The sequence below is a fragment of the Thamnophis elegans genome, chromosome 1 (genome assembly GCF_009769535.1).
Source record: "Thamnophis elegans isolate rThaEle1 chromosome 1, rThaEle1.pri, whole genome shotgun sequence".
In the NCBI taxonomy this organism is placed as follows: domain Eukaryota; kingdom Metazoa; phylum Chordata; class Lepidosauria; order Squamata; family Colubridae; genus Thamnophis; species Thamnophis elegans.
In genome coordinates, this window is record NC_045541.1 from 141,953,517 (window position 1) to 141,977,041 (window position 23,525).

A 23,525-nucleotide genomic window follows, 5' to 3' on the forward strand; every position below is an offset into this window, starting at 1 on the left:
TCCCATCTTAGGTTTTCATAATAGGAGACAGTTTAAAACTTACAAGCTTAAAAAAAGCCATTCATTTTTCTGGTTAACTATTCAGCATAATTCCCATTTCTTTAGCAACTTTCAGACTCTTTTCCTGCCTAAATACAAGATTGCCATATGAATACAGATTTGAATAAGACGTATTGAATAAACCATGGATGCAACCTTGTTCATTATCGTTTCACTCTAAATTACATATTTCACATGTAATCCCTCGCATCATTCTTCACCATTGGGTATGCGTTCCCAATGAGACCAGTTTTTCCATTTCTGTGTGAACCCAAGTACAGACAGGAGTTTGTCAGCTCTATTTTAAAATACCTTGATTTTAACTGAGGATTTTCTACATGCTGCTCATGTCCAGTTCTTGACCTATGGTACTCCCTTATAATAAACCTTATCCTCTTAGTTAAATATAATTTCTAGATACACAAATGCTGGGAACAGGTAAATACATAATGGTTTTAAGCTATTTTTGAGCTTGTTATTGACATCTCAATAGCTATTATTAAAAGCAGAATATTAGATATTAGATGCAATTAGATCTAATACTATATTAGATACAACCATGTACAGATATTCCTTGACTTACAACCGCAATTGAGCTCAAAATTTCTGTTGCTAAGCAAGACAGTTGTTAACTGAATTTTGTGCCATTGTGCAACTGTTCTTGCACAGTTGTTAAGTGAATCACTGCAACTGCTTTATACGCCCCTCAGAGAGGGTCCGCAATTTGGGAGTCCTCCTGGATCCACAGGTGACGCTAGAACATCATTGTCGTCTGTGACCAGGGGGGCCTTTGCCCAGGTTTGCCTAGTGCACCAATTGCGACCCTATCTGGACCGGGAGGCCCTTCGGATAGTCACTCACGCCCTTGTGACCTCAAGACTGAACTACTGTAATGCGCTCTACATGGGGCTACCCTTGAAGAGTATTCGGAGACTCCAGCTTGTCCAGAATGCAGCCGCGCGAGCGATCGTGGGTGCACCTCGGTACACTTACACCTATCCTCCGCGAGCTGCACTGGCTGCCTATTGGTCTCCGGACACGCTTCAAGGTGCTAGCCGTTACTTTTAAAGCCCTTCATGGTATCGGACCTGGGTTCTTGAGAGACCGCCTCCTGCCGATTACCTCCCAAAGACCTATCAGATCCCACAGATTAGGCCTCCTCTGAATTCCATCTGCCGGCCAGTGTCGACTCCTCGGGGGAGGGCCTTCTCTGTGGCTGCTCCGGCCCTCTGGAATGATCTCCCTGTTGAGATCCGGACCCTTACCACCCTTCTGGCTTTCCGCAAAGCTACTAAGACCTGGCTGTTCCGGCAGGCCTGGGGCAGTTAAATCTTTCAGCCCCAGCCGAGGTTATGACTGTTGTGTGCTTTTAAACTGTTTGTCTTTTTATTTTTATTTTGTACCCCCCTTCCCCTTTCTGATTGTTAGCCGCCCTGAGTCTCTCGGGAATGGGGCGGCATACAAACTGAATAAAATCTAAAAAATCTAAATCTAAGTTAATACAATGGTTGTTAAGTAAATCTGGCTTTCCCATTGACTTTGCTTGTCAGAAGGTTGCAAAGGATGATCACATGACCCCGGGACACTGCAACTGTCATAAATGAGTCAATTGCTAAGCGTCTGAATTTTGATCATGTGACCATGGGGATGCTGTAACAGTTGTATATGTGAAAAACAGTCATAAGGCATTGTTTTTCAGTGCCATTTTAAATTCAAATGGTCACTAAACAAACTATTGTAAGTCAAGGACAGCCTATAGTTCCCTCACAAGAAAAGAACTATCATCAGTTTAACTATTTTCATCTAAAAAAATATAGCATAGCTCAAATACATTCATAATATGTGCCTACATATAGCATAGCATTCAACACTATGGTACTACAGATAGAAGTCCCAGTATTTAAAGTAGTTGACAAAAGAAGGATTGCAAACTGCAGTCTTTTTTTCCTACTTTAACTTTAGTGCCAACGCTTAAAGAGAATAATGTTATGTAACCAATCTAGAAACTGGGAGATTGATTTCTAGTGCTGCCTCAGGCATGAAGCCAGCCAGTCGAGTGACCTTGGCCTAGTCAGTCCCTCTTAGGTCTTAAAAAAGAGGCAATGGCAATTTTCCCCCAAAAAAATCTTGCCAAGAAGAAAGCAAGAAGTAGGCCAGGCAATTCCCAGCAGTCAACACTGATTTGAAGGCAACAACAACAAATTCTAGAGCCAATTTGGTGCAATGATTAAGATTTCAGGCTAGAAACCCAGATACCATGAGTTCTAATCCCACTTTAGCCACAAAAGCCAGCTGGGTGATCAGTCACTCTTTCTTAGTCCAACCCACCTCGCAGGGCTGTTGTTGTGGGGCAAAAGGGAGGAGGAAGATAAATTAGACATGTTCACTGCCTTAAGTAAAATTTGTAAAAATAAAGGTGGGAAAGGAATAAATAAATAGCAAGAGATCATGAGTTCTAATCCTGCCTTAAGCACAATGTCAGCTGGGTGACCATCACTCACTCTCAGTCCTACGAAGCAGGCCACGGCAGACCACTTCTAAAACCTTTCTAAGAAAACTTCAGGTAGTTGCAAGGAGTCAACACTGACTTGACCTACACAGAGAAACCCTAATGCAGGCTAGACAATCTATAAGATGAAGGACTATGTGCAATCATAAAGGCACTTTAAGGTTGAATAATTAATGTGGCATAAACATATTTGAAATATATGGATAAATAAATAAAACCCCAGAACATTGTTCGCCTGCCCAATTGTGGGTTTCAAATTTTAATGGTGGAATGCCTCCAAATCACATCGTTTGTCAATTTGAAATGGTAATTACAGAAACCATAGTATTAATTCTAAAACAGACTTAACAAAGGGTGTTTTTTCCCCCATAAAGACAACCCTTCTCCCAGGACAGGAGAAATAAAAAAAAATCTACATTTTATTTTGTATCACTGCTCTGTGACAATAAAACTTTGCAAAACTTGTCAGTAAAACTTTGCAAATCACTCCTCTAAATCAAATGATTTCAGAATGCTAATATTAAATGTCAAACTTGTAAAATGAAGAGAGCTACAAAGCTACCTAGAGAAACATTGGTCTTTCCTTTTCCAAGAAAATATATGCACAAGTCATCCTCAACTTTTGATCACAACCGAGCCCAAAATTTCTGCTGCTAAGCAAGGCAGTTCTTAAGTGCATTTGCCTCATTTTATGACATTTTTTGCCACAGTTGTTAAATGAATCACTGCAGTTAAGTGAATCGCATGATCCCAGGATCCCCATCTGTCATAAATCCACCTGGCTGAATTTTGATCACATGATCATGGGGATGCTGCAACAACTGCAGGTGTGAAAACTGGTCATGTTACTTTTTTCAGTGCTGTTATAATTGTAACAGTTACTAAACGAATAGTTGTTAAGTCAAGGAGTACCTGTACATATTATGAACAGAAATTATAGTTTATCTTTAACAATACTGAAAGTCCAGTTTTTAAAAATGTAATAACTACTGGAGCTGTATTGTTAATAATTCTCTTAGGAAGAAGAAAAAAAATCTGTCCTATGAATACTCCTACTTCAACAGGCCTCAATATGGCCCTCATATGCCTATGTTTTCGTCTTTGTTTTTGAACATTTGGTTCTGCATATTTTGTTCTGTACAGCAATCTCCTCAATTTTGGTCTCAGTTGTAAATTTTTAATTGCAGGCATTATTCGCATACAACTTATATAATTACTGGCAACTGTACCCTGGTCTAAGGATTTAAAAGTTGGTGGGAAGCAATGAACTGAGATTTAAAAAAAAACAGTAGAAAAGGAATACTTTTAAAGTATGCATATCAATTACACAGATAGAAGTTGGAAGAAATATGTTTGGAATATATTCCCTTATAAAAGGGATTTTATAGACCAGTATAAATATACTAAATACCAATCAAATATTAGTGAAAATTAAAAAGGAATTCATAGCAAGTAGGACAATATTAATTTTATAGCTAGATAAAATAACTATTTACGTTAGCAAAACTGTAAAACTGACAGGATTTCTCTAGTATGCCAAGCAATGATTTGGCTATGGTTTACTGAATAATGCATAATTGGCTAATTTCACCAACCTAAGCCATAAACCAAAATGAATGGAGTTGTATAACTTACCAAACCTCATCATACTTGAATGTGTATTCAGTCGTTAACTTCTTAGTTTTTAATATATTATTCATTTTCATTTTTATTCTGCCTCTTCTCCCCAGAACACCCAGTATCATGCATTGCTACTTCCAACTTTATTTTCACAACATCATTCTAAGATGGTGTATGTATGTATGGTTCTCCTAACATTTATTAAACATCATGGCTGAGTGAAGAGTTGAATTTACGTCTCCTACACTGATAATGTCCTCATCAGGAAGTGGCTTTTAACATTTGAGATTGCTGTGTGATTGTTTGCAGTTACAACATGTTATGAATAAAAGAAACTCTAACACCTGAAAGTAAAGGTGATAGGTCTAACTTTTGGCACTGCAAACAATGAAACATATCTTGAAAATTTTTTTAAAGGCTGTGCTTTTTGGGATATCCTCCCCTGACTGAGGTGGGCAGATATTTTACAACTTCAAAGTTCTATTGTAAAAATTTAATGTACTTTAATCCAGGATTCATTTGTCACAATAATAATAAAACCTCTGGAATCTTCAGAAGCAGGAGGTGGAGGCACATCCTTCCTCTCCTGTTGCTTCCTTGAAACTGATAAAAATGATAGTCTTTAATCAACCTCCCCCACCCTTTAGACTTATCCAATATTTTTTTAAAACTGTTCATATTAGTGGGTGCTACTGATTGCATGGTACTGCACGTACTGTGTAAAGAAACCTTTTCTTTTTGTCTGTTCTAATCTTCTTCCAATCAGTTTTAGAGGATTTTTCTCCTCCCAGAGAAGGAGACAAATTTCTCCCCGTCCATTTTCTTCATGTCATGCAGAGTTTTATACATTTCAAATTAAACTGTCTCAATCATCTCCGGTAATATTGAACTGCAAACTAGGACATACAAAACTTTTGCTAGACCAATTCTTGAATACAGCTCATCTGTCTGGAACCCGCACTGCATCGAACACTCCTCTGCTCCCAACAGAATAGCTTATGCCACCAGACTTGAAATTTTGAGCTTAGACAATTTAGAACTACATCATCCTAAGCGTAGTACATAAAATTATCTGCTACAATGTCCTGTAAATGAATACTTCAGCTTCAACTACAACAACACACAGCACACAATAGATACAAACTTATGGTAAACCGCTCCAAACTTGATTACAGAAAATACGACTTCAGTAACAGAGTTGTCAATGTCTGGAATGAACTACCTGACTCAGTGGTTTCTTCCCCAAATCCCCAAAACTTCAACCTTAGACTGTCTACTGTCAACCTCACCCCATTCCTAAGAGGTCTTTAAGGGGGTGCATAAGCGCGTGCCTACTGTCCCTGTCCTAATATTCCCTTGTATTCGTATTCATTTCATGTATTCATAATCATGTTTATACTTACATCTGTTATCTAATTCATGCTTGACGAAATAAAATAAAATAAATCAAATAAATAAAATTAGAATCCCCCACCCCACAAACCCCGCTATCACTTTGGTCACCCGTAAATCTCCCCGGGTGATTTTGAGCCAGTTACAATACCTTAGCCTAACTTCCGAAAATGCCTACTGACAAGATAGCATACGAGATTGGCGTTCATAAGGCAAAGTGTGAATTCCATCCCGAGGCTTATAAAAGATCGGTATTTAAGTAGAAATCAATATGTTTAGGGATGAAGCCTTACAACGCGGCTTCATAACACGTGGAATACAGCTTCAGCAACATGATCAGGAAAAGGAAAAAAAACTAGGACGATTCTTCTATTACTCTATCCGCCGGCACCACCCGCCACATTTGTAGCTTTTCCCCCCCGTATCCTTTTAACTATCTCCGATCGGATAATAACCCTCTCTCCCCCATGTTCCTTTACCCGTTCAGGTGCTTCAGATCGTTTACGGGGCAAAAAGCCGTTCAAAAGGCATTTACACTTTATCGCAGATTCCACCGAACTCTACTGCTTTCCCGGAAAACTGTACCACGTGGAGGCTTCTCGGGAGCGTCCATGACAGACTGACGTCATCATCCGGCGCCCACAGGTTCTAAAGCCTGATTAAAAGCGGTGTCATTTCCTTTGCAATTAAGCAGAGGTCTTCAAACTTGGCAACTTTAAGACTTGTGGACTTCAACTCCCAGAACTCTCCAGCCAGTTCCCAGAATTCTGGGAGTTGAAGTCCACAAGTCTTAACGTTGCCAAGTTTGGGGACCTCTGCAATAAAGGCTGCAGCATCTTGTATAATTTTCATAATTTTTATTGTTGTTGTTATTGTCGTCTCATTATTAGTGTTACTATTATTATTCCTACCTATCACCACCAGTCCCTGCATTGATAATATGAGTGATCAACAAGAGATTCGTTGATTTTAAAGCGTGAAATGAGAAGGAAGGAACAATCTGAGTTGGATGAGGTTTTTTTTTTACAGCGCTTATAACATCATATCATTTTCTCTTCTGTGATTGAAGGCTCTTGAGAGTTGATCTTGGCAAAGAAAAGATGATGGTGGTTTTTGAGTTATGTATGAAGACAGGCAGATGGCTGAAACAGCTTCTCTTTCAATGTGACACACAGGCAGAGACTGCAAACAAGAGATTTTTGGCAAAGGGAAGGTGGGGCCAAAATTACTGCTATAATAAAGTTGATTATTTATTTTGTCATACTAAATGGCTGCCCATCTTCCAGACAAGTGACTCTGGATGGCATACAAGAACGCTAAAAACAATGCAGTATGTACAAACTGTACAAAAATGTATTATTTTTATTAAACATGAAGAATTAGAAAAGGCATAAAACAAAATATATATATTGAGTGAAGAGCATGGGTTAATGACATTGGAGCCATCTCATTATTTCACCAATTCCCTAGGATCTTTAGGCCTAATGACACTACCAGGAGCTTCTAGAAAATTAAAAGGAATGAGGCCATCCTCGCTTAGAGAGAAGAACGTTCCATAAAGCCGGGGCAACAGCAGAAAAGGCCTATCACCTCGGATCTGCAATCTGTCAGCTCCCTGACAGGTCTCATAATATGCCCTCTCTGCTAGATCTGGCAGATGTAAGCAGGAGGGGAGACAGTCCCTTAAATAACCAGGTCCTTTGCCATGTGGGGCTTTAAAGGTCCAAATCGGCACCTTGAATTGGATCCAAAAACAGATTGCTAACCAATGCAGCCTTGGAGCAGAGGTGTAATATGTTCTTTTGGAAACACACAACTGCCTGTGCTGCTGCATTCTGTACCAGCTCTATAAGCTTCTACATTCTTTTCAAGAGCAGCTCTATGTAGAACATATCACATTAGAATGCATTATAGTAGTCCAACTGGAGGTGACTCTTGAGTAGAGGCCACCGAATGGGCACAAATTAACCCACAATACATTAAGTAAAAGCCCTTCTAGACAGAACTGTTTGCTCTTTGAGCAGGAGTTGTGAATCTAAGGGAAGCAGATTGTATAAAGAGTGTGGGGCATCACGAGAGATGGTATAATACTAGAACCAATGAGCCCCAAAGCCACTCAGGGTTCAGCTGAAGCATGTTCTTCTGCTTTCAGAGTCTTATAGCATCTATTAGATGTCCACAGTACCACTTAATTGCAAGGGGCAAAGATATATAAATAGGTGTCAGCAGCATACTGTTGATACTTCAGCCCCTGACAACTGATGAGCTCACCCATTGGCCTCATGTAGATTTGAATAGGAGTTTGAGAGCAGCAACTCTTGCAGATCCTGCAAAGTCGGGGATGAAGTTGGGAGCTCTCCCATAGTTACCACCAACTGGAATTGACCCCAAAGAAGGGCAAAGCAGCACAATGCTGTGTTGTCCACCACCAATCCTGAGTCAATCTAGAAGAATACTATGGTCGATATGAAAACAACTGAAAAGTCAAGTACAGTGAGACTGAATATACAATCTCCATCCCACCCACACTAGAGATCTTCCAGCATGAGCAATGCACTTTTCTATACCTAGGTCTGAATCAGTGGTGGGTTTCCATTTTATTTTACTACCGGTTCACTCATGCGTACTTGAGTGATGCTTCTGCGCATGCACAGAAGCATCTGGGCAGATGGCCAGAGCCTCCCATCACTGCCACTACCAGTTCGCCCAATCCGGGGCGAACTGGCAGAAACCCACCTCTGCTCTGAATCCTGATTGAAAGGATTCACATAATTCACTTCATCCAGGGTTCTCTGAAATAATTGTGAAACCACCATCTCAAGTACATTCTCCCATAAGGGAAGTTTAGATACTGGATGAAAATTGCCGGTATAGTGAGGTCCATTAACGTCTTCTTGAGGAGGGGATGAACCAAGGGCTTCTTGTTTCTAGTGAAACAACCCTTAACTCAAAGAAGATATTACCACCTCTAGAATCCCTTACACCTAAAAAAAAGCCAGGAGGAATGTAGAACTGAAGAGCAGAATGCTGACTATAAGGTGTGAAGTTTCCAAAAGATCACCTAATTAATTTATGACCCTCGACACAAAGTTCAAAAGAAATCCAATCATTTATTAGGATCAACATTTTGGCATGTTCTTCTGTGGAGCCGAAACTGATTACCGATTAATGGTCTTTGCACTTTACCCCTAACTCTCCCCTCCCTCAATCTGTGTCATAAATCATATCCACCAACGAGGTTGTAGACATATGAGATCTGACTCTGGCCGAAGGTATGCATGGAATCCTCCCTCCAATGTCAACTTGATAATAGTCATGGTAACGCTTTACAAATTGACATCAGGATCTAATCAATAGCAGGCTCATTTGGTTCAGACTATTCTCAGATAATCAGGCAAGAAACCCTAAACCTTTTCTTTGGACCTACAAGATGGTCACTGTCCTAACTGAGTGAATTTGAACAACTTTGACAGATACTGAACAAATTCTTCTGCATATCCATCCAAGGGGTTTTCTAAGCCCCCTGAACCTCATTTATCACATGAAACCGCAAAATGGCTATCCATAGGTGCCATAAGGGTGGAGAATTCTTTGCTGCCTTTACTACTACCAAATAGGCCTTAATAGTAGTTCTAAGTTATGTCAGGCTGAATGCTTGTGTAGAACACAAGCAATATCCTGAGTGCTTCTCTTATTTCATCAGTTTTAACTGCTTCATAAACATAGGGAGAGGTGGGATCCACATCCATTACAGTCCAGCCCAATGCAATCCAATCCAAAGCCTCCACTACCTTATTTCAAATGGTGACCAAGTGGTCATCAAATGGTGATGAACATGCAGCATACCAGAAGGAACAATCTCCTACTCCCTCTGAAATCCATTAAGGTGCGTCAGTTGCCAGGACAGGCGAATATAACGGGTTCGGTCTCTGTGTAATGGATGGCGGTGTTACAGAATCTCATAGTAATCAAGGTATGATCTGACCATGACAACAAAAACTCCTCCAGTTTCAGATTATATGGCCACTGTTCCAACAGGAATACGAGATCCAGTGGGTGTGATCACTGTCCTGTGTCAGGCTCTAGATGATTTTGGATAGCAATCATGGTGGCCATGAGCTCCTCAGCATATCTCAGACTCTAGACACAGAGAAGGCAAATTGAAGTCCATAAGTCTGGGGAATTTCACTGCCAACCCAGAGTTGGAGTCATCTGAGGCAGGAGGTTGGTATGTAGCAGGGAGGCTGGTACAACAGCAACAATTCCAACCTAGAACCCAAGTTAATGAGTAGGGGCTCACCCCCAGTGAATTGTAAGTTCAGCAAGAGCTGTAGTAGATGGTGATAATGAGGACTCATTCAGATCCAGATTTTGTTGCTGGTTTTCTTCTTGTATTTTTTTTTGAAATAATTATGTTTTATTCTTTTTATTCTTGTTTGCTAAATGGTGTTAAACTCATTTTAGAAATTGTACACAATTTTCATATGGTTTTTCTTAGAAAGTTGGATAACAATGCTGATAATTTTTGGCAACTGCAGTAGATAAAGCTCTGCTGGCCACAGGAAGACTTAGGTGCACCTCCTTGGATTTTTAATACATAAAACCTTTTGCTGGCCAATCCAGAAATATCAGAATTAAACCTAGGAATTGGCTTGATAGGGAACGGCATATAAGCCATGTGTTCTATCAATGGACCATGCCCATTCCTAAAATATATTATCACATGCCACAGATTAAGTTGTTACATAGTTGCCGTGTGTGCAATGTATAAAGATAGCATACAGTATGTGAAAATGGGAAAATTTGAGATTTGTGATGGCAAAATGGAAATGATGAACCATCCATGATTCCGGTTTCTTATTTCTTTGGTTTGAACATGGTGCTGTTCTAGATTATTCACTGGCTGATAATGACTCAGATAAAAATAATTTTAAAAAATAAAATCAATATTCTAAAGATGAATTTTTTAAAAATAGCAGCCATAAATGTCTATTCAACAGAACAATTTTCTTCTGGCTAAAACAAGCTATCAATTACTGTCAACTGCATGAAAGAATGAATGTGTCTTTACAGCCCACTTAAATCCATAAGATGAATTGCTTGTGACAAAGCATTTCATCACTGTAGTGTAATGGCTCAAATGCCATTTTTTTCTACATTGGCACATATTTTATTTCTCAGATGGGGGGGCGGTATAGATTCTGCAGCTAACTGTGCTAGAATAATGACGAAACAAGTAATGATGTCATGATAGAAACCAGATGTAGGTGCAAGTGAGTTATATGTTTTATTTGCCTCTGCCCCCTCATATCTGATTATAGTGTGTATTATTCATTTAATGCAGTTTTATTCCTTTAATATGGTTCACCATACAGTAGAACCTCTGGACACGACCATAATTCGTTCCATAACTTTGGTCGTAAACCGATTTGGTCGTGACCCGAACCTAATTTTGGAAATTTGATGCTTACAAAAAAAATGGCGCAAAAGGGGAAATTGGCAGTGGGGGAAAGTGTGGATTTTTTGGTCGGAATCCGATTTGGTTGTGGTCAGAAGTGTTCGTGATCAGAAGTTCTACTGTATAAATGATTCAGGAGATTTGTTGGGTGGAGTGCGCATGTCCCTGGAAGATGGCTGCTGAGTCTTTCGCTCCAGCTCGACTCCTCCGAAAAATGGCTTAAATGAAAGATATATCTGCCCAGGAGCTCGGCTGAAGGTAAACAAACTCCCCAGAACATCTGTGCCAGCAGCGTAGGGGGAGACTTGTCTCCTCGGAGCTGCTAGGAGCTGTTAGGCAAAGAAAACGCCAACGCTGACACTGTTGCTGTCGGGGAAGCCTTGATTTATTGAAGCCTTGATTTATTGAAGCTCCTGTTGGAGAAGCTTATTCCCGTTGCTGCTTGGAGCCAGACGTTGGAAACTGGTTAGCTAGGGCTACGTGGAGCTGTGTGTGTGTATGCCAGAGATTAAGAGCTGGGCAGTCTGCTCTCTCACCAAGAAACGCTGAAGCTGATATCTGAGCTGCTGCCCCCCCCCCTCCTGTTGCTGCTGCTGTTGCTTGCCTGTGCTTCCACTTGTTCCCTTGCTTAGCATGGGCTCTCCACTATCCTGGCCTGTGACCATCTGATTTTGGCCTTTCAACATCCGACCTCCTCTGACCACATTGCTACCCGTCACTGCCCCTGGAATACCAACTCGGACAGCGCCCACTTAATTACAACTCTCAGGACGCCATGGACTGTGCTTTTGTGGTGCATATGTTTTATGAAAGGAGAGATAGAGGATGGCAGAAATATGGAGGGGGAGTCGGCGTCCTAACAACCAACATACCCCCCCCCTTCTTCTTCAACCTGTTCCAGCCACCACCAGACTTTGGACCCTTTCAGGCCTATAGGCGAGGGGGAAGACAAGACATTCCCCTGCATACTATCTATATATCTTCTATGGACAGTTGTTGGCTTCTGTTTTGGATTTTATCCAGCCATTCCAACTCTGAACATTGAGAGCCGACTTTTACCACCTGAACTCGCACTTTAACTTAATTAATTGCGCAATTTTTAATTTCTCCCTTTTCTTTCATCTTTCTCTTCTTTCTTTGTATGGGATATGTATGAGATATGTGTGAGATGAATGAATGGCCCACTTTTATAACCATATTGTTGTAAAATTTTGTGTTTTTTAACTTTCACGTGGGGACTGCTTGGAAGAGTGTATGAGTACGCATGATTCGGAGGACCTGCCGGGAGATGCGGGGGCCACGGGGGTGGTTGAGGGGACTAGAGACACGGGAGAGGGTCGGGGTATTACGGTCGTAACAGGGAGAGGCAGATACGGCGGGGACTTTAGGGCAGGCCATTACCGGGGAAGGAGGGTTCGCTACATTACAGAGATCCCTCCTTCCGGCCCTAGGAGTCCCACTCCGAGACCAGATGGCGTAAGCAGTCAGGACCCTGGTCTCAGGCTGTTGTCGCTAAATGCCAGGTCTGTTGTACATAAAGCTCCTCTCGTCCGGGACTTAATTTTAGATGAGAGGGCAGACCTGGCATGTATTACTGAAACCTGGCTGGGCCCAGAGGGAGGAGTCCCCCTTGTAGAACTGTGCCCAGAAGGATTTCAGGTGCTACATCAGCCGAGAGCCCAGGGAAGGGGTGGGGGTGTGGCCGCTGTTATCCGAGAGTCGTTAGTTCCTCGTAGGGTCCCTGCTCCGGAGATTGTCGGGTGTGAGTCTTTGCTGTTAAAGTTGGACCTCAAGGGTCAAGTGGGTCTGCTGTTAACGTACCTGCCTCCCAACAGCGTTGCAGCAGCCCTCCCCTCGCTCCTCGAGTCGGTAGCCGAGCTGGCAGTTGAGTTCCCTAGGCTGATGGTCCTGGGGGACTTTAATTTGCCGTCGCTCGGTGAAAACTCGGAGGGGGCGCAGGAGTTCATGGCTTCCATGACAGCCATGGGCTTGACCCAAGTAATTCGAGGCCCAACCCATTCGGCGGGACACATGCTTGACCTTGTATTTCTCTCGGAGCAGTGGATTTGTGATCTTGGTCTGAGGGGGAACGACATCATACCCCTGTCGTGGTCAGACCACTGCCTACTGAGGCTCGACTTTCGGAGACCAAACCCCCACTGTAGGGAGGAGGAACCGACCAGGTGGTTCCGCCCCAGGCGTCTTATGGAACCGTCAAGGTTCCAGACAGAGCTTGGGGCTATTCCTGACACTTTCGCCCACAGTCCGGTGGAGACTCTGGTTGCTGCGTGGCACTCGGCAGCATCGGAGACCCTCGACCGGATTGCGCCACTGCGGCCCCTCCGAGGCGGCAGATCCCGGAGACCTCCTTGGTTCACCGAGGAACTCCGGGAGATGAAGCGCCGGAGGAGATGCCTAGAGCACCGTTGGAGGTCCGATAAGTCCGAAGCGAACCGAGCAATGGTAACCACCTGCACCAAGGAATACACCAGGGCACTTAGGGCTGCAAAAAGATCCCATATAGCCACCTTGGTTGCGTCCGCTGAGTCCCGCCCGGCCGCCCTGTTTAGGATAACCCGCTCCCTACTGAACAAAAGGGAAGCGGGGGAACCCTTGCAGGGCAGAGCCGAAGAGTATGCCCAATTCTTAGCGGACAAAATTGCTCGGTTTCGGTCGGACTTGGACTCCACCCCTGCAGCTCCAGCCGAGGCACAGGAGGATCAATTTGAACAACTCTGGGTTGAGTTTCAAGACGTTACCCCCGGGGATGTGGACAAGGCCATGAGGGCTGTAAGTACCTCCACCTGTGTACTGGATCCGTGTCCCTCATGGTTAGTTACTAACTGCAGTGAGGTGACACGAGGCTGGATCCAGGCGGTTGTCACCGCCTCACTTCGGGAGGGGAACTTCCCCGCCGCACTGAAAGCGGCGGTGGTGAGACCCCTCCTGAAGAAGCCATCTTTGGATCCAGCTATCCTTAATAATTATCGTCCAGTCTCCAACCTCCCCTTTCTGGGGAAGGTTGTTGAGAAGGTGGTGGCCTTCCAGCTCCAGCGGTCCTTGGAGGAAGCAAACTATCTAGACCCCTTCCAGTCAGGCTTCAGACCCGGTTACAGCACAGAAACCGCTTTGGTCGCATTGACCGATGATCTCTGGAGGGCCAGAGATGGAGGACATTCCTCCATCCTGGTTCTCCTCGACCTCTCAGCGGCTTTCGATACCATCGACCATGGTATCCTTCTGCGACGACTGCGGGAGGTGGGAGTGGGAGGCGCCGTGTTGCGGTGGTTCTCCTCCTACCTCTCGGACAGGTCGCAGTCGGTGTTAGTGGGGGGGCAGAGATCGTCCCCTAGGCCCCTAACTTATGGGGTGCCTCAGGGCTCGGTCTTATCCCCCCTACTATTCAACATCTACATGAAACCGCTGGGTGAGATCATTCGCAGGCACGGGATTAGATACCATCAATATGCGGACGATACTCAACTGTATCTGTCCGCCCCGTGCCAACTCAATGAAGCGGCAGACGTGATGAACCGCGGCCTCGAAGCTGTTATGGACTGGATGAGGGTTAACAAGCTCGTGCTCAACCCAGAAAAGACCGAGTGGCTGTTGTGTTTCCCTCCCAGAGATTCGACCAATATTCCATCACTCAGGCTGGGGGGTCAAATTCTACACCCCTCAGAGAGGGTTCGCAACTTGGGAGTCCTCCTGGACTCACAGCTATCGTTTGACCACCATTTAATGGCTGTGACCAGGGGGGCATTCGCCCAGGTTCGCCTGGTGCGCCAGTTGCGACCCTACCTGAATCGGGAGGCTCTCACAACAGTCACCCGGGCCCTTGTGACCTCTAGGCTGGAATACTGCAATGTGCTCTACATGGGGCTGCCCTTGAAGAGCATCCGGCGACTTCAGCTAGTACAGAATGCGGCCGCGCGAGTGATTGTGGGTGCACCTCGGTTCACCCGCATAACACCTATCCTCCGCGAGCTGCGCTGGCTACCTGTCGATCTCCGGATGCGCTTCAAGGTGCTATTAGTCACCCATAAAGCCCTACATGGCAGTGGATCTGGATACTTGAGAGACCGCCTTCTGCCAATTACATCCCTGCGACCAATAAGATCACATAGATTAGGCCTCCTCCGTATACCATCGGCCAGCCAGTGTCGGCTGGCAACTACAAGGAGGAGGGCCTTCTCAGTAGTAGCCCCGACCCTTTGGAACGAGCTCCCCGTAGAGATTCGCACCCTCGCCACCGTCCAGGCCTTCCGCACAGCCTTGAAGAACTGGCTCGCCCGTCAGGCCTGGGGACAAGGATAATTCCCCTCCCGAATGATGAATGTATGTTGTTTATTATTTTATTATATGTCTTATCTTAATGTCTGTATCTCCCCTTCCCCTATTTTATGTGAGCCGCCCTGAGTCCCCTCAGGGAAAAGGGCGGCCTACAAATATTAATAAATCTCTAAATCTCTATACACGTATGCATTGCTGTGGTTGGGTTTTATTATGTTTTCTTTTCGTTCATTCTCTAATACATATTCTCTTACAAAATTTGGATTGTGCTATCTGTGGCTTGCTGTAGTTAGATACAACCTAGATGAAGGGGAGGACCGAAAGCTTCCCCGCATGATTTTTTGTTTGTTTGATGTTTGAATTTGATCTCTCTATTCATTATCTTTCTTAGGACCAGACTAACAGAAACAAAGAGCAAAGCATTGGCACTTTTGTTTGTTCACATAGCCATCACATGATGCCTTTTCTCTTTGTGGAGTTGGGGTGGGTGTGGCCTGTACTTGATGCATCCGGCCTATGGGCTGCACTTTGACACCCCTGCCATAGAGCTTAATGGTATTTACCTGCCCAAGTGTGGAATCATCCAGATGTGCTGGACAAATTCCTAGCTGTGGAAGAAAAATATTAATCCCAAACCTCTGAAGTTACCAGGTTGTGGCAAGTGGCATTAAAACTTATCTGTAGTATCTAGAAATAAATTCAGGTTGTTCTTGGGTTTGGGTTTTGCACCATCAGCTTAATTTCTTCTGTGACAGAATAATTTCATTATTTAGTAATTTCTATTGTACATACAGTTCATAATTGCAAAATGGTGTTACCTACTTGGTGCACCTGCCTGCTGACTCCATTGAAATGCATTGACTATGTTTACCTACATGCTATCACATCATCCTTAGCAGTTGTGGGTTTCAAAAATTGTTTGAACCTACTCTGTGGGTGTGGCCTCCTTTGTGGGAGTGGCTCACCGCCCATGTGACCGGATGGGAGTGGCTTGCCGCCCATGTGACCGGATATGAAGATGCCGACAACACTTATCAGAACCACCTTAAATTACCTCACACACAGCACCGGCATGCATAAGAATATCATGTAAACTTGTTTTTTAAAAGGCATCTTTGGTTTGTGTTAAAACAACTTCAACACACGCAATGTTCTGATTGCACCACAAACACAGTAGTCATCCTTACCTTTCACAGAGGCACTGAGTTTTATAAATATGAGCATGATAGTGTAGAATAATCATATCCAAGGACCAGGGGTGGGTTTCAAAAAATTTTGGAACCTCTTCTGTAGGTGCGGCCTGCTTTCCGGGTCCACTGGTGAAACCTCTTCTAACCGGTTCGGTAGATTTGACAAACCGGTTCTACCGAATAGGTACGAACTGGTAGGAACCCACCTCTGATCCTTAGATAACTGAGATTGACTAGATTAATTTCTATATGAAGCTACTCTAGAAGTCCACCTGTAAATTGTAATATCTGTTGCAGGTGATGCATTGGCCAGTACACGCCAACTCAAAGGCCTAGTAGTTACCAATAAGATATTAGACTTCAATCCTAGTTATTTCTGAGACTACCTATTCTGAATAAAATCTGCCCAATGCAAAAAATAATACAAATAATAAAATACAAATACAAATACAAAAAAGCAGAAGAGGCATGTTGAAAATACCCATATTAAGGAAAATGGAGAAGTAAAATTTCAGAAATGAGTCCTTGCTCTGCCCCTTTCCATTTGCAGTAGCTCACCTCATATCAGGGTGGACTTGCCTTACTAATATACAGGGAGGTAGTGAAAATGCTACTTTTTAAGAATTTTTCGGGCATGTTTATGGTGCAGTGGTTATGTTAACTGGTGGTTATATGAAGTTAGATTATTATGCTTATTGTGAATTATTAATTGGGGAGCACATGCTTGATTTCAACTTCTCTTTACAATACATGATGATAATGATGGATTACATTTATAGATCACTGATTACCTAAGGACTCTCAGGGGTATATAAATACAAATAATTATTCATAAGAAAGAGTAAACAATACTAATGAAAGACAATGAAAAATGTTAAATTAACCAAACCAAATAACTATGGGGTCAATGTAGAAGTGCCTTCTGAAAAAGCTACATTTTGAGCAGCTTCTGGAAGATGATCAGGATCAAACCTAAGCAATGTCCATTATGAAGCTACTCCAATCAAACACTGAAAAGTGGAACCATTGATCCCCACTCCCTCCATCAATTGGGTCCCTCCTAATTATTTTTCTGGACAGATTGGACTGATTTTATCTATCATTGCTGCAGATAAGTAAGCAGCAAGCTATGTAAGACTAGCTTGAGATTGTATATTAGAATCAGCACTTTAAAGGGCACTCCAAACTTTATTGGTTACTAATATAAACCCTGCAACATTGATGGGTTCCTATTGGTGAATGTCAGTCAGCATATGAGCCATTGTACTCTGAACCTACTGTACCTGAGTGAACTTAAAGCAACCCCATATAGACTGTGTTATATTAGTTAAGCAGATATAAACCCTGCTGGATAGACCTGACCAAGAAATCAACTCCACAAGAAAGCTTAATCTGATTGATCTGTTTTTCCTCCTCCTTATAATTCAGTGAATTAGAGAGGCATCTCCTGAGCTGCTTCCAAATGTTAACTCTTTGTTGTGGTCTTAAAAATGCTTCAGCCTTTTCCCCCCCAGGATTACAATTGTTGCATATTTCCATCAAGGTCATCTACCGTCTACAGCAGGTGTTGATGAGAGCATGAATAATCACAGCAAGATTATCCTGCTCCATGTAGGGGTGCAACTGGTGCATTAGCCAAAGCTGTTTGCCATAGGCTCTACCTGCTGTTCTAGCAAGAGCTGTGAGTCTAGAAGAGTTGCCAAGTCACAAATCTGCTCCTTCAGTAGTGCTACTGTAGGATATATTTATTCCCTTCATCATTCTGGCATGTGTCTTCTCAAGAGGCCTGGGAGTTGGACGTTCTGTGCAGTATCTTGCCTGTTCCTATCATTGCTCTCTACTGGTCACAGAGTTCTGATTCTGTTGAAGCCACTCTCCCAGTTGAGAAGGTACAGCCGCAAGTGCTTCTAGCACCATTGGAACCACTTTTGCCATTATGTTTCACAATGTCTCTAGTTCCTTCTTCAAGCTCTGGTTCTTTTCCAACTTTTCATAATCCTCCTTCCTAATGTTACTGTCACTTGGCACTGCAACATTCATCATCACCGTCGTCTTCTGGTCCTTGTCTACTACCACAAGGTCTGGATGATTGCCTAGTATCTGCCTGTCTGTCTGTCAGTGCTACAGCATGCTATCCCTCCTGTTTCCCATGACCTATGTAATCTCCCATCTGGAGATGACCTGGGTCTAGTCAATATACAGTATCGTGCAGACGTTGCTGTACATAATGCCAGCTACTTGGTTGTGCCATTTTAATGTATGCTGTTCTTGTCTATATCATATAGCCTGCCACTAAGTGCCAGACTGTGAGGCCTCTACATACTCTCTACATACCCCAAGTCCTATCTAGCGTGGTAGACCTCTGCTTCTACAGAACAGGCACCTAGTGCTATAATTTTGCTGCTATGATGAGTGCCTCCATGATATCTTTTAGTCCTTCTTTTTCCAATATCTGCCACCTCAGCTACATATTTGTTGGTGGCACATCCTAGGCAGGCTCTGGTTTAGTCATGACTTTCCTCTGCTTAATCTTCCTCTCATATCTGCTCCTGCTCAGGCTTTGTCTCAGCAGTTTTTCTTTGAGTGCCATCTCACTGATATACTCTTGGATACTCTGGGTTTCACCCAGGCCAGTGCTTTTGACACTCATCACCCCTTGCCTGCCCTCTTTCTGGTTGGTGCATAGTCTCTTGGTATTGAATTTGGGGTGAAAATTTCCATAGATGGTGAGGATTTTAAAACAGATGGTAAAGAAGGATGAGCTACTGTATCCCCTAAATCTAATATATTCCTTCAAGTTGGTTTATTCCTTTTGGAACATGGGGATGATTATATTTAAATCCATACACACGTTTTTGACCAAATAATACAACAAAATAATTTGTGCTTTTGAAATAAAAGATATTTTGAGGATTTTTTCACATTAGTTTAACTATAATTTCTATTTAAATATGTTGCATAAGAGTGCTAATTTTTCTTAAGGTAGAATATTTATCTTGAAAAGCAACACAAGTAAAAGCAATATTAAGTTTTGATCCATAAGAACACCTCCTTTAAATAAATACCTAGAATACAGATGCCAAACTGTCAATTTCACAATCTTTGATTAAAAATATGAATGCTACTTAATATGGCTTTCAGTTTGTTGCTAAGAAACTGCTGCTTCATAGTTTCATTATTATCATTTGCAGAAATGTTTTTGCTTCCTTGTATCTTAGTGACTTCTCATTATGAAAGGGTAATATGGACAAACATGAAGTCAAATAACAAACCACTTTATTTAATTTTACCTCAATCTTGGTTCTGCTATTAGTTTTGTTTCTAGGACAACATGCAAGAGGAAAAGAGATACAGGAGCAGTGTTTTTATCCTGAAAATAACTGAGCTTCTAAGAAATACAGTAATGACAGACAATCTTTACTGGAAGATACCATCAGCATTGGAGGGCTGGACTTAACTGAGATTAGATAACATATTTAAGATTTAATATAGTATATAGTTATTATTGTTATATTTTAACTCCAAATAGCTTTAAGTACAGTATTATATTCTCCATGTTATTCTCATAGCAATCACACATGAAATAGATTAGTCAGAGAAATGACAGATTCATCTAGTAAGTTTAATTGAATAGAATTTTAACCAAGGTCATCATTTAAAAGGCAGGGTCCTAATCAAACTGTATATCATATTGTGACCGGCTGCAAGATGAGGGCATATATTGGTCCTGATTTTTTTCCACAAACTGATACTGTGCTTCAATGGTTAGATGGCCTAGACATTGTATCTGAATGTAGATCTTTTTAACATTCATATTTTACTGTGTTTCTAATCAAGGTGAAATATATATATTGCAAGTCCATGTATGATATGCCATAAGTTAAAATCAATCAATCAATGTAAAAGGAATGTAAGAGGAGCATTTTCCATGACTTAAAGGGAACATATTTTCTTTACCTCTTAACAATACTGAAATCTACATCTCCAGTGGAGCTGAATGATGGAAGAACTATAATATGAACCTCATGCTGGGAGAAGCCTCAGAAAATATAATGATGTCCACCAACGAGGCAGATTTGAAACAGCTACGAATTGAAATGTCTATATATTGCTTACACATTTAGAATGTGCTGTTACTGAAGAACAGGAGTGCTACTCTGTTCATTCCAAGAGGCTCCCCATAGGGCTGTGACTGACTACTGTGGGAATGTTATACCACATGAAACTTTTGTCTCTCAATTGATGATACTTTTATTATTAAACCCTACCTGAAATAAATAAAATTACCAACAAAGCATGGTCAAAATTACGATAATGTGATAGACTTCTATATACTAAGTTGTGGATGGACTCAGAAACCAAACAAGGTCAGAGCAGGCTAGGACTTGGAAGGGATCTAACTAGCAATCTTAAGAGCTACCTTTATAAGGTCTCTTGGGAAATAAGTGGCAACATATATAAATGAAAAAGCATTTCTATATGTTGCCAGGAAAACTAAATGGATGTCTCCATGAATCATTTAGGAACCGAGCTCTGCTGGGAAGAAACATAAGCTTTACTTTTTGGATGGCTGTTTTTTTGGCAGGTTGAGAAACAGCCTGTATCATGTGTTTGCGTCATGCCATGATGTAACTGGATTGATTTTGGCTTAACATGTGAATCCAGTCATAGAGCACTGCACACCAAGACAACTAGACACAAGTACAGTCCCCCCCATCCAGGGCTGGGTTTCGACCGGTTCGCACTGGTCCCTGCGATCCGGTTGGTCGCCGAACCCGGAAGTAAGTAACTTCCGGGAACGGCGAAGCCCCCCCCCCCGCACACCCGCGCCCGCTCCTTACCTGGTTTTTTCGAATTTCGCGCTTTCCACGCATGCGCAGAACGCCTGCGCGATCCTCCAGGAGCAGCTGGAGCATCGCGCAGATGCTAGTACACAAGCGCGCGCTGCGCGTGTGCACTGCGTGCGTGCGCAAGGATGCCGCCGGCCTCGTTCCAACCGGATCGGTTGGAACGAGGCCAGCGGCATCCTCGCACACGCACGCAGGGGCGAGAAACCCATCCCTGCCCCCATCACTGCTAAACAAATATTTCCCTCAACACTATTCACTAAGGCTGCCTTACTATTACTATTAGTCTTCTCATTATTCCTATCACCCATCTCCTCCCACTTATGACTGCATGACTGTAACTTTGTTGCTTGTATCCTTACAACTCATATTGATAGTTTCCTGATTGCTTATTTGTACCCTATGACTATCATTAAACATTGCACCTTATGATTCTTGACGAATGTATCTTTTCATGTCTTTTTATGTACACTGAGAGCCCATGCACCAAAGACAAATTCCCTGTGTGTCCAATCACACTTGGCCAATAAAGAATTCTATTCTATTATGTTTAATAAGCTAAACTATGTTTAAGTGAGACTGTGTTTTACTGTACATGAATCCAGCTATAAAGAACCTGGCCCAAAGGCATCAAGCAAGAGCCCCCCTTCCCCACCAATCCCAACAGTAGGACTCAGAAGAACGGCAGCAAATATTCAGAGTACATTCTGCCAGCGAAGCCACAGGGAAAAATTGACATTTTAAAAAACTCTTGACTAATAACCACACGGGTAGAGTTAATGCGTGGGCCGGAAAAAATGACCCCAGGGTTGGACTAAGGGAGGGTGGGGTGGGAGGGAGACCCCGGACAGTGGCTGCAGCAGCGCTCATCCTCGCCTAAAGGCGTTCACATTCGGAGAGTCCTTTTTGCCTCGCCGCGGCCCCGGTAGCTGCTTGTTACCCTGGCGACGGGCTCTGCGCAGCCACTACCAGCAGAGGCGAAGGCGGCTCCTACTCTTTCCGATCTCCGCACGGCGGCTTTGGGCCTCGCGAGTCGTGCGGCGGGTGGGGGGGAACAAGGAGTCTGCCCGGAGGGCCCGCTCGTTTTGGCCGCGGGGCGAGAACAAGCTTCCAGGGCCCATGAAGCCGTTCCACTACAGCGGGCCCTAAGTGGCCCCATTGCTAAGACTCTCTCTCTTTCCCTTCGCCTCAGCTGGGGCTCAGCCGGTCGGGGAACAGATTGGCTCGCAAGTCCCTCCCGCCCGTTGTCCCCTCGCCTTCTCGGGAAGGACAGCGGGCCGTCTTGCGGGCGAAGAGGAGTAGAAAACCTAGTACACAGAGAGAGAGACACACACATATGTAGAAGCTACTCCTAGCACAAACTATCGCCGATAAACCTCTAGAAAGCTTATCTTCGCGCCACACACCCGATACAACGTCTGTTCTCAATCAGAAATTCCTCCCTGGGAGATTCCTCCTCAGTTTTCTCCTCCGACGTCCTTTTCCCCCGCCAAAGTCCCCCCTCCTGGGAATCTACGCATAGCTCCTCTCCTCGTAACTAAATTGCTTTCTTCATTTTTCCCCCGTTTCAATCCACCACACCGTAAGATGACTGGCTAACTGTACGCCCTTCCCTTTTCAAAAGACCCCCCCCCCCTTTTTAAGATTTAAAGTTTTTTTTTAAGGATACGGAATTATTGCTCTTTGCCTCGCATGTCCTCTCCACCCCTATTTTGGATTTCCTGTAGGATCTTGCCGGCCGCCTCCACCGCCGCCGTCTTCGCCTTTCATTTGGACTTGAACGCCTAAAGCTGCCTCCGACTTCATAACTAGGAGAAAGAAAAGTTGCCACCTCGGACCAGAGCCTTCTCCTCCTCCCTCCCCCTCACTTCTACTTCTCATCCGCCCCCACCACCCCCAACCCACCGGCCGACGAGAGCAAAAGGGAGAAGAGGGCGTGTGTATGCGCGCGCGCGTGTGCGGAGGTGGGGAAATGTTGGTGTCTCCTTCTCCCTGGAAACGGCGGAAGAACTGAGGCGAAAGTGAAGCAGCGGGAGAGAAAGTTTCCTTGCCGAAACCTGGGCCGAGTAGCGAGGGATGCTTTCAGAGCCGAACGAGCATCGGCGGAGAGCTGTGGTGCTGCCGCATTGTGTTTGCTGAGGATCTTCCCGCCTGGTGGGGGCTCAGCTTCCTACGAG

At 43.5% G+C, this 23,525-nt stretch overlaps 1 protein-coding gene across 5 annotated transcripts in view; it reads right to left on the minus strand.

Annotated features, from left to right (window-relative positions):
• The window catches only part of DDX24 (DEAD-box helicase 24), a 40,527-nt gene extending 17,312 nt beyond the window's left edge, over positions 1-23,215 (minus strand). Inside the window, exon 1 of one of the 5 annotated variants that reach the window (XM_032233541.1) lies at positions 23,018-23,215. The gene's annotated coding sequence lies outside the window, so the exon portion shown is untranslated. Of the gene's footprint in view, positions 1-5,711; positions 5,979-6,039; positions 6,234-23,017 lie in introns of those variants that run through there. The other 4 variants (XM_032233550.1, XM_032233533.1, XM_032233525.1 and 1 more) reach the window with 4 other exon arrangements.
• Positions 23,216-23,525: the final 310 nt, after the last annotated feature.